The 12,072-nt window shown below is 45.2% G+C and overlaps 1 long non-coding RNA gene across 1 annotated transcript; it reads left to right on the forward strand.

Moving 5' to 3' along the window:
* The first annotated feature begins 4,664 nt into the window (after positions 1-4,664).
* Positions 4,665-6,629, forward strand: LOC141091224 (uncharacterized). The gene is made up of 3 exons (XR_012232460.1): positions 4,665-4,874; positions 5,190-5,276; positions 6,464-6,629. It is a non-coding gene; the product is annotated as an uncharacterized lncRNA (long non-coding RNA).
* Positions 6,630-12,072: the final 5,443 nt, after the last annotated feature.

Here is a 12,072-nt window from a genome sequence, read left to right on the forward strand (position 1 = left end):
AAAGAGGCTTCCTTCAAGCCCACTCCTTCCTGGCGTCCTCAGAGCTCCCATGGTAGGTCCACCAGGCCCAGACCTGGCAGATCTTCCTCGGCATGACTTGTGTCCAGTTCCCAGCATATCTCCCAGGCTAGGCGGTCATCTCCTGTTTTTCAGGGACATCTGGCTTGCCTCGGTGGAGGACGCATGGGTCAGGGAGGTAGTATCCTCAGGATACAAAATAGAGTTCGCTTCGTGTCCCCGAGATCATTTCTTCAAATCCCGTTCTCCAAAAGATCCTGCTCTGGTTCCAGGTTTCTTTGCATCCATCGCCTCCCTTCTCAGTTCGGGGGTTATCGTCCCAGTTCCAGAACAAGAACGCTTCACAGGATTCTATTCAAACCTGTTTGTGGTGCCAAAGAAGGACGGCACGGTTCGGCCCATTCTGAATCTGAAGTTACTGTACAGGAGACTCCGCCTGCAACATTTCAGGATGGAGTCCCTCTGCTCAGTAATTGCTTCCATGGAGGCGCAGGAATTCCTGTGCTCCATAGACCTTCAAGACGCCTACCTCCACGTTCCAATCTTGCAAGCTCATCAGAGGTTCTTGTGTTTCACCGTACAGGGGAACCATTTCCAGTTTGTCGCCCTGCCGTTCAGACTTGCAACCACTCTCACGATGATCATGGCAGCTTTGATGGCCATCTTGAGGATCAGGGGCTTAGTGCTTATTCCATACCACGACGACATCCTCATCAAGGCTCCATCTCTCTCTCAGGCCCAGGAGAATCTGACCATCGTCCTTGACTCCCTGGCCCGGTTCGGGTGGCAAGTCAACAGGAAAAAGTCCTGCCTTGTTCTGACTCAGCTCCTGGTCTTGCTGTTCGACACCTGACAGGCGAGGATTTTTCTCCCAGAAGAGAAAAGAGAAATCCTCCAGCAGGGAGTTCACTCTCTTCAAAGTCTTCGGCTTCCTTCATTTGGTTCAGCAATGAAGGTCCTGGGCAGAATGGTGGCAGCCTCAGAAGCAAACCCCTTTGCGCAATTCCACTCAAGACCACTTCAGCGGGCCATTCTTTTGCAGTGGAACAGGTCTGTCCTGTCGCTGGATCGTCCGCTTCGCCTCTCTTCCCAAGTCAAGCGGTCTCTTGACTGGTGGTTGTCATCCCCTCTCATCCCCCAGGGCCGGTCCTTCCTTCCCATTCCATTGGCACGTGGTGACGACGGACGCAAGCCTTCTCGCCATGTGACGGTTCAGGGGCGTTGCTTGGCGCAGGAGTCCTCTCTACCGATCAACATCCTCGAGATAAGGGCAATCTTTCTGTCCCTCCGTCACTGGAAACGTTTCTCAGGGGTCTACCAGTCAGGGTTCAGATGGATAATGCCACAGCGGTGGCATACTTCAATCACCAGGGAGGGACCCGGAGTTCCCTGGCAATAGCCAAGATATCCAAGATCCTCCCCTGGGCGGACGCGACTGTTCCGGCAGTATCCGCAGTGCATATTCCCGGCATGGACAACTGGGCCACCGATTTTCTCAGCCACGATTGTCTTGCAGCAGGAGAGTGGTCCCTGCATCAGGAGGTCTTTCGTCAGACGTCTTTTGTGTTATGGCCTCACCCTTCTTTTCTTCCCAAAGTGGTATCCACATTACACTTGAATGAGGATATTGTCCTGCCTTCCTTTTGTCCTGCTCCGACTCATTCTCTGGAGCGATTATTGAACAGGCTAGACCTGGTCAGGGCGGTGAGGATCTACCTGGCTAGGACCGCCTCCTTTAGGAAGACAGATCTCCTATTCGTCATTCCATATGGTGCGCGAAGAGGCCTGCTGGCCTCCAAGGCTACGATTGCTCGCTGGATCAGAACTGCAATTTTGGAGGCTTACCAGTGTGGTGTAGTGACCACTGTATCCGCTATTGGGCGCTGTGTGGGTGTCCCAGGACAGTCGTATAAGCATTTCCAGTGTCCTGATAGGAGTAGGATGCTGAATGATCGTAATGTATCTCAAGGTGGGTGACCTTGAGATGAAGACTTGTGTATGTGTTTTTCAGCAGTGATACTGCTGATGTTCCGTGTCAATGTGTGAGGGAGAAGTCTTCAGGAGACTGGTGAGACCGGCGGGACCAGTTGCCTACAAATCCACCCAGGGGTGTGTTTAAAAACGCCTATAGTAAAGACTATGTGAGTGTGAATGAGTGAAGGACCTGTGATGAGGTCATAGCCATGTGATCTGGTAGGCGTGGCTACGGACCATATAAGGTGGCCAGGGTAGGTCACATGAGTGAATGCTGGGACCTGGTTGGTCCGTTGTGGAAGGTCCCGTCTGAGAGAGATGGGGCTGTCTTCCTGACAGCAAGTGAATGCTGTGTTAATGGCTGCACGTGCCTGATAGCTCCATGGAGGGAAAGGACGTCTGCAGTATGGAGAAACATCCATGAGGGAACCCTGACGGGTGAGATAACTGTGAGGCTGAACAGCCTGTGTCCTGGACCTTGCACAACCTGTATGACTACAGGATAAACAGAGTGAAACTCTGTCATGGACGCTAAGCTGTTTATATGAACTTTATGTTGCTGCTGTGGTTTATGATACCTGAATAAACCGCATGGACTGTTTTGGTTTTATGGAAAACCTGTGCCGGATGTAATTTATTGGCTGCCAAGCGAGTACCCTCTACCCAAATGACAGCGCTACCTTACAATTGGTGGAGAATGCTATGGGCAGTGTTGTAGCCTTGTTGCTAGGAGCAACGGAAGAGGACTGCAAAATTTGGTTGCTAAGGGCAACGGTTTCCAAAAGCACCTGGGGCAGTGCTAGCAACGCTGAGCCAGGAGGGCTGACGGTTGTGAAAGCCATGTGATATACTGACAGCAGGTCAGTGGAAGAGACTTATAGGACACCTCTGCGGTAGAGGCATCCGAGAACCTGCACGGCCAGCAGGTGACGGTCGTGAAAGCCGTATTGTCCTGACCGGGGTCAGAGAAAGAGACTGTGGATTGCCATAGGGTGCCTCTGTGGATATGAGGTACCTGAGGACCTCTGTGGCTGACACAGGTAACGGACAAGGTGTTCGTGGTGTATTGACCTGGGTCAGTGGGAAAGACTGTGTACCTGGAGGGTTCAGTGAGCAAGGTCCTGGAGGGTCAGTGTTGGGAGGTTCTAGGAGAAGAATCGGAGCCCTGGAGCACGTGGTATGACCTTGGACCTGGTGAGGCGTGAGTGTTGGGCAGTCTCAGAAGGAGATGGATGTCCTGAAGAGCACTCGCTGAGCCCCTGGACCTGGTGAGACCGGTGTGTTGGGAAACCCTGGGAGGAGGGTCGGCTCCCTGAATAGCACCCGGTGCGCCCTGTGTGTTGGACAGTCTCAGGCAGAGATGGAACGTCCTGAATAGCACACAGACAGGACACGTGAGTTTTGTGTGGTGTTTTTTTTTCCTTTTCTCAACTTAGCCTGCGGTGGCTCAGTGGGAGTCAAGAAGGTGACAAGCGGCTTGCTGTAACTCGGCGGGGTTACGAAGGGGACAAGCGGCTTGCTGTAACTTGGCGGGGTTACGAAGGGGACAAGCGACTTCCTGCAACCTTTTTCAGCAAGCGCAAAGAAGAAATAGCCTGGATATAGGACGAAACTTAATTTTCCTAACTTAAAAAACAGGTTAAAAATGACAAAAATCTTGGCACTCAATATGTGAAATATTCAGACACTTTTATTTTGTGCATCCAGACAGAAAGGTTTAAACATTTTCGGTCCAGCATAGGACCTTCATCAGAAAAATCTCGTTTACTGAAATATACATACAAAAGAAGAACAAAAACAAGGCGTTAATTGCTGTCCGCATCATCACAGAAATACATACTAACAAAAAACATGACAAAAATATATGTTCCAACTTCATCAAAAATTCAAAGGAGAGAGAGATGGCTAGTAGAGGTACTATCCAAGGGTGCTTTGCTGAGTCAGGCGATGGTAACTCCAAAGGTGCTGTGCTGGTCGTTAAGCAAGAGGGAGCCTATAAGCGAGTATTGTTGAGCATTGAAGGAACTACAACAGATAGTGATCTCCCCCTGCCCTATTGTTCAGCCTCACTCCATAGCGCTTTTTTTTTTTACAGGCAGCTGTAAAATAAATGGCCTATCAAACAGTGAAATACAAGAGGGAGGCAGGGAATAGGTTGAAGGAAGGTAAATATACCTGTGCAGCGTAGGGCTTCAGAAAAGGGACCTCCAGGGTCACTAAAATAAGGAATGAAGACAGCGCTGATAGCAGGGGGTATACAACTTCTAGAATTGAATTGCGCTGTAAAAATGAGAAAGAAAGGTACATGAAGAGTTAAATGACAGGAGTCCGGCATGCGCCTCATCTCCTGCTCTATTTACCTGGTGAAATAGAAATTAACACCAGCTGTGCTGTTGTGTAAGCTGCACAGGATGAGAAGAGAAAAAAAAAAAAAAGCACTATGGAGTGAGGCTGAACAATAGGGCCAGGGGGAGATCAGGAAGAGAAAAGACAGTGAAAACTGGACCGAAAACGTTTAAACCTTTCTGTCTGCATGCACAAAATAAAAGTGTCTGAATATTTCACATATTGAGTGCCAAGATTTTTGTAATTTTTAACCTGTTTTTTAAGTTAGGAAAATTAAGTTTCGTCCTCTATCCAGGCTATTTCTTCTTTGCGCTTGCTGAAATAGGTTTTCCTTGGACAACTCCAAATCAAGATAAGTAGAACAAATATATTTATTCCATTTTGGATTTTGGATTTATTCTACCCTGTTTGTCCTAACTGATGTTATTTGCCTTGCTTTTCTTATAGGTCAGGAAAATCTATAGCTGAAAAGTTTTTCTGGACTCTTAGAATCCTTGGAAGACATTGTTGAATTCAGGTCATACTCCAACGAGGTGGTAAGTATTTAATGAAATCTACCATTTTCAGCGCTTTAAATGTAGATGATGTGCAATCATCATGTGTCAGAAAGCTGAGAGGCTTTTCACTGAGATTGCATTTTTATTACTACAAGATAACCTGTTTTTTTTTTTAGTTAGGAAAATGAAGTATCTTCTTCAATTCGGGGCTCTTCCCCTTTGTAGTTACTGCAATTTCTTGTTATTAGAAAACTCCAAATCAAGTTTAGTAGAACAAATGTATTAATTCCATTTTAGATTTAATTAACCCTTTTTTTTTCTGATTTTTTTTTTTTGTTTTACTTTTTTTTGTAGGTCTGGAAACTCTATCTGAAAGCTTTTTCTGGACTATTAGAATCATTGGAAGACATTGTGGAAATTAGTTCATACTCCAACAAGGTGGTAAGTATTTGCTCAAGAAGTATTTGCTCAAGGACATTTTCAGCGCTTTAAATGTAGACCATGTGCAATCATCATGTGTCAGAAAGCTGAAAGGCTGTACACTGAGATTGCATTTTTAATACTACAAGATAACCTGTTTTTTTTAGTGTGTGTGAGTACGTGTGTGTTTGGTGCGTATGGCGTATAGAGTGTGTGTTTAGTGCAACGGTGTTCCGCTGGTGGTACCTTGCAATAGGTTGGTACCAGCAGCAGTTTCCTGATTGAGACACCCATCACTTGGGTGTCCCAATATGATGGTCGGTGAACTTCCTCCTCTTGGAATTTTGGGATACAGTGACATCTGGACAGAACAGGAAATGAAAATATTGTTTTTAAACAATCAGTGAATTATTTTACCTTACAAAATGAATCCTCTGTGATCCCCTGCTGTAATGTCAGTATTGTCTTTTGCTTCCTACCCTGCCCAGGAGATGTGGTATGCTCCGTACACAGTCAGACAATTTTTAAAATGAACTTTCGTTCATGGGAAAACCCCTTTAATGTTTAAGGCTTCCTCTGCCTGTAGACACGTCGCACATCTGCCGTTGGGATCAGCCGAATTATTCACTGCACCTGCATGAAATTTGTGCACGCGCAGTGTGACGGTGTTCCGCTGTTGGTACCGCACAAGAGGCTGCGTGAGTGTGTGTGTGAGTGTGAGACTGAGAGTGTGAGTATGAGAGTGAGTGTGTGAGTCAGAGTGTCAGTGAGTGTATGTGAGTGTGAGTGTAATTGTGAGTGTGTGAGTCTGAGTGTGTGAGTGTGAGTGAGTATGTAAGTGTGTGTGTGTGAGTGTGACTGAGTGTATGTGTGTGAGTGTCTGAGTGTATGAGTGTGAGTCTAAGTGTGAGTGCAAGTGTGAGTGAGTGTGTGAGTGTGAATGTGAGTGTGTTTGTGTGAGCGTTTGTGTGACTGTTACTGTGAGTGTTACTGTGAGTGTGTGAGTGTGGGTGAGTGAGTGCATGAGTGAGTTTGAGTGTGTGTGTGAGTGTGTGAATGTGAGTGTATGAGTGTGATTGTGTGTGTGAGTTTGTGTGTGTGTGTGTGTGTGAATTTGAGGAATCTCTGGTGAAGGAGATACTTAATTGGGACATATTTTCCTTGACCATGTTTTTGAAGATCATCCTATTATCCTGTATCCATTGCAGAAAAGAATTTGAATTTTCCCTTGTCGTCTATTTTTGGAATCATTTGGACACTGAGTGAAGATTTTGAGTCTACAAATTGCTTTATATATTTTTTTGCACTTTTGTTGTCTATGAAGTATTTATGTGATTTATATCACAATTATGGTTTGTATTATAATTGATATATGTATATTTCTTATGTCACATCTTTAAACTTTCTATATTTATTTCTTATTATATTCATATAATTTCACATTTATCAATTGTTTTTATTTTGTTTTATTCACATCACACTTTTCATATATTCTATATATTTTTACATATTTATTTCCCTTTCATTTTACATATTTTCTTTTTTACAACTTCCCCTTTTCTTCACTTGTATGTCATCTCCTTTTTCAAGTCTTTGATATATACGCCATATCGATATACCAGTAATTTAGTAGTGGCCATTAGAGTTGAGCGACTTTAGTCGGATCGGGTTTCATGAAACAAAATTTGTTTCAGATGAAACTGGACCGACTAGGGCAAAAAAAGTCGGAGTTTTGTCCGAAACTCGACCCCAATGCAAGTCAATGGGGAATAAAAGTCGGCATTGAGCGGATGACATTCATCCACTCAATGCTGACTTTTATTCCCCATTGACTTGCATTGGGGTCGAGTTTCAGACAAAACTCCGACTTTTTTTGCCCTAGTCGGTCCAGTTTCATCTGAAACAAATTTTGTTTCATGAAAGCCGATCCGACTAAAGTTGCTCAACTCTAGTGGCCATCATATATTTTATTTTATTGCCCATCCTTTTGTCCTTGCCAAATATGGCTGCCAGGATGTTGTGCGCTTGCTATGTTTTCGCTGCATGCGCATGCCCAGTCGCGCGTCTCGCCTGTGATGTCACGGATGGTGCGACCTCGCCCTCCAGTGACGTTGCCGCGAGGTTCGCGGCGGGAGCATTATCGCCGTGACAGCGCATCAAGTGCCGCTACATATCCGGATGCAATCATCAGGTATACTTCTCGCTCCCATGGTGACCCATTTAGTATCATTAAGAAACACATGGATATATTTATTCTTATTGGTCTGTGGCTAATTATTTCCCTATATAAATCTCAAATGAGCCCCTCTCCTTATCACTCCCTGACGAACTAACGTGTGAAACGTGCGTTGAAGTGTGGGGCAGCGGTGACTTCACACACAGCATGAATCCTGGTTAGTATTTGCACCTTTTATCCACACATGGAGTTTTGTGCGGCTAATGGTTGAATTTAGAGCACTTTATACTAGGAAATAATTTATGCACTGCACGTTAGCTTGTATGCACCATATTTTTTTGCCTGCAAACTTGTGAATTTATACTTTTTTTTTTTTTTTTTTATATATATATATATACTCCTGGGTTATGTTAACAAATAATGTGTGTGATGACCCGCCTCCCTTACTTTTTTTAAGCATTGTTTTTCATTGTTTGTCTTATATGTATTGTCCTTCTGGTTTTTAACATGTCATATTTGGTGTCTTTAATAAAATTATATATTGATTATGTAATTGTCAAGATTTTTGTTTGTGGTTTTTTTGGTAAATAGTGCTTTCTGTCCACATAAACCTATTAGTAGGATACTAATATTAGGTTAAAAATACGCCTATATTTTTGGTTTATGAGCATGGACATGTACTGGCGTGAGCAGGGGGACCTTGCGTGCCCTGCAGGATTTTAATACATGACAGCATAGTGTGTTACTAACGGTAATGCTTAGGACTGTAGTCCCAATGCTCTTCAGGTCATTGATCAGGTCTTCCTGGGTAGTTCTGGGCTGATTCCTGACCTTTCTCAGAATCATCCTTACCCACGAGGTGAGATCTTGCATGGAGCCCCAGACCCAGAAAGATTGACAGTCATCTTGTATTTCTTCCACTTTCTAATAATTGTGCCAACAGTTGTTACCTTCTCACCAAGCTGTTGCCTATTGTTGTGAAGCCCATCCCAGCCTTGTGCAGGTCTACAATTTTGTCCCTGGTGTCCTTAGACAGCTCTTTGGCCATGGTGGAGAAGTCGGAGTGTGATTGATTGTGTGGACAGGTGTCTTTTATACAGGTAACAAGTTCAAACAGGTGCAATTATTACAGGTAAAGAGTGCAGAGTAGGAAGACTTGTTGAAGAAAAACTAACAGGTCTGTGAGAGACAGAAATCTTTCTGGTTGGTAGGTGATCAAATACTTATTTCATGCAATAAAATGCAATTTAATTATTAAAAAGACAATACAATTTGATTTTCTGGTTATTTTTCATATTTTTAGGTTCTCACTTAGGCTACTTTCACACATCAGTTTTTTGCCGTCAGGCAGGATCCAGCTATTTTTAGAAAAAACGGATCCGGCATAAATTTTGGAGAATTGTAGAAACGGATCCGTTTTTCTGCTGGATCCGTCTAGCAGGTTATATCTGTTTCCTGGGGGCTGGCCAATTGGATCTGAGCATGCGCAGACTTAAAAAAACGGATCCGGTGGCTGGATCCGTCTTTTTCTGGATCCGACGCATTCCGGCGCCCATAGACTTTCATTGTGGCAAAAAGCCGGAAGCGTCGGATCCGGCGCTTCCGGCTTTTTCGCCGGAGACAAAAAACGTTACAGTAGCCGTTTTTCCAGACGCCGGAATGAGACAAGTAGCCGGATCCGGCAAAAAACGGATGAAGCGCAATGCCATCCGGCGCTAATGCAAGTCAATGGGGAAAAACTGGATCCGGCATTGCATTTCGCCGGATCCGGTTTTACAAAAAAAAGCCGGATCGCGCCTGACGGCGAAAAACTGATGTGTGAAAGAGGCCTTACAGTTCAAGTGTACCTGTGATAAAAATGACAGACCTCTCCATTCTTTGTAGGTCGGAAAACTTGCAAAATCGGCAATGTATCAATTACTTATCTTCCCCACTGTATATATATATATTTGCACTATTCATTGTAATAGACCAATCTTAGACCTGTACAAAGAACCAAAATTTAGCTACCTGTTGCAGGTGTTTGCTTTTTGGACATGAAGCTTCCTAGCCTTCCTTGTCCAATGCAATGGTATTTTTATATGTTTTGAAAAGGTTAAATTTTAATTTTTGAATACTTGTTTTAATTGTCCAGTTTAGGCCTGTTTCACACATCCGTTTGTCACCATCAGTCAAGATCCGCCAATTTGCAAAAAAAACAGATCCGCCATTTTTGTTGGCGGATCCGTTTTTTCCTCCTAGACTTGCATTATCGGCGGATTTTGACGGATGGTCATTTGTTCGATCCGCTATTGTACGGATCCGCCAAGATTTTGCCGTCCGCTAAGCGGACGGGACGGAGCATGTAACAGTTTTTTTCATGCGCGGATCCGCATTTTGCGCTTGTCCGGGTGATTTAACCCTATATCCCGGTTGCGAATGAATCTCTCTCTCCTCACCCGACTTCCTCGATCTTCTCCGCCTCCTCCATTCCGCCGCGATCTCGGCGGCCATCGTGCGATCTCGGCCCCCATCTCCGGCCATCGCGCGATCTCGGCCCCCATATCGCGATAGTCCCACTTACTCCCGGATTTCCACATCTCGCGCTCATATCTTCTCCCGGAATTTGGCTTCTATCCTGCTGTTCCTTTAAGAATTCTACATCGACGGATCCCATCGGTCCGCCCATCCACTGCCTCACGTTCCTGGATCGGCGTTCACGGATCCATAATCCTCCTTTTTGGCGGGTGCCGACAGACAGAACAAACGTATGTGTGAAACAGGCCTTAGCAACTGTACATCCCATAGCCAAACTGTATGCTGTTGCCACAAGTTCCTTTTCTGGTGTAAGATCAGCTATGTTGCAACATAGCAATTTAGGGTTACATAACTTACACTGTGGGACATAATTAAAGGGAACCTGTCACCTCTGAAAACACTACTGGGAGAAAATGAACTTTTTTCCTTCTATGAGCAGCTGGCTTTTAGAAATAGGTGCATGACTCGGTGCTTTGATTGACAGCCGACTCTACAGTGTGTATATGCACAGTGAGCTGTTAAAGACAATGGTGGGGCATGATTACGGCCAATTACAGCCGGTGTTCACAGTATAGTGGGAGCTGCTGTAAGCAGTGACTGTAGCCGCTCTGTGTACATCCCTATGACTGAAAGCCAGTGGCTCCCAGAAGGAAATAAGTTAATTTTCTCCTGGTTGCCGCACTTTCAGGGCAGGGCAGCATTTTAATGTTATTTACCTGCAGATTAGCGTTATATCTGTAGGCAAATAGAGATTTCTAAGGCAACAGGTTCCCTTAAAAATTTATGTTTTCATAAAAGACAGCACAAAAAATTGGTTCATTGCAGGTCAGGCTGGGAGGCTGCGATGAACTTGGCAGCATGGGAAAATGAAATGTCATTTTCCCACGCTCAAGAGTTCACCGCGGGTCAGGCTGGGAGGCTGCGCTGATGTCACTGATGCTGCCGCCGGCAGCTTCTCATTCATTCCTCAGTGGTTTACAGCCAGGGTGGTAGTATTAGCAACGCTCCTGGTTGTAAACTATTTAACCCCAGGTATGGATTGCGCTGTGGGACTAAACGCCGGACAGGTATGGTATATTGTTGTTTTTTAATTTTTTATAGGAGATCGAGGGCATCGTTTGGATTAGCAGAAGAATAAAGATGGCAAAACTATGTGGTCTTTCATTTCATTAAAATACTTTTTTTTGCCTGTGTGTGTTGATTTAACCCTTTACAAACTTTAGATTAGTAATGGAGAGATGATAATTGACACCTCTCCATTACTAAGCCAGGTTACAATACAAAGGTGACATTAACCCCTTATTACCCCATATGCCACCACTACAGGGCAGTGGGAAGAGAGATTCTAAGTGCCAGAATTGGCGCATCTTACAGATGCGACTTTTCTGGGGTGACTGAGGGCAGATGTTTTTAGCTGGGGGGGGCAATAACCATGGTCCCTCTCTAGGCTATTTATATCTGCCCTCAGTCAATGGCTTTCCCTCTCTGGAGAGAAAATTGCATGGGAGCCCACGCCAGTTTTTTTCTGTGAATACATTCTTTTATTAAATACATACAGGTACCAAATTTTACACACACATACTACTAACCATATTAGTCACTGACATACCGTATATACTCGAATATAAGCCGAGATTTTCAGCCCGTTTTTTTGGGCTGAAAGTCCCCCTCTCGGCTTATATTCGAGTCATATACACCGGGGGGTTAGAGGGGGAGGGGGGAGGGGGTGTCAGGTCATACTTACCCGTCCTGACGCTGTGTCTTGAGCCCCCAGCTTCTCCCCGTGCTCTCTCTTCCTGCCTTCAGCGGTCACGTGGTGCCGCTCATTAAAACTCATGAATATGCGCATATCATGAGTTTTAATGAGCGGCACCACGTGATCGCTGAAGGCAGGAAGAGAGAGCGCGGAGAAGCTGGGGGCTCAAGACACAGCGTCAGGACGGGTAAGTATAGCGATACTCACCTGTCCTGTGTCCATCGCTGCTTGCTGCTGTCTGTCATCGGTCAGTGACTTGAGACAGCAGAGGGCGCGGTGACGTGATTAGTGCGCGCCGCGCCCCCTGCAGTCTGGACGTCACTGACTGATGACGTGGCAGATAGCAGTGAGCAGCCATGGACGCAGGA

The sequence above is a fragment of the Dendrobates tinctorius genome, unplaced genomic scaffold (assembly GCF_039654945.1).
Source record: "Dendrobates tinctorius isolate UK_male_01 unplaced genomic scaffold, ASM3965494v1 ptg000049l, whole genome shotgun sequence".
NCBI lineage: Eukaryota > Metazoa > Chordata > Amphibia > Anura > Dendrobatidae > Dendrobates > Dendrobates tinctorius.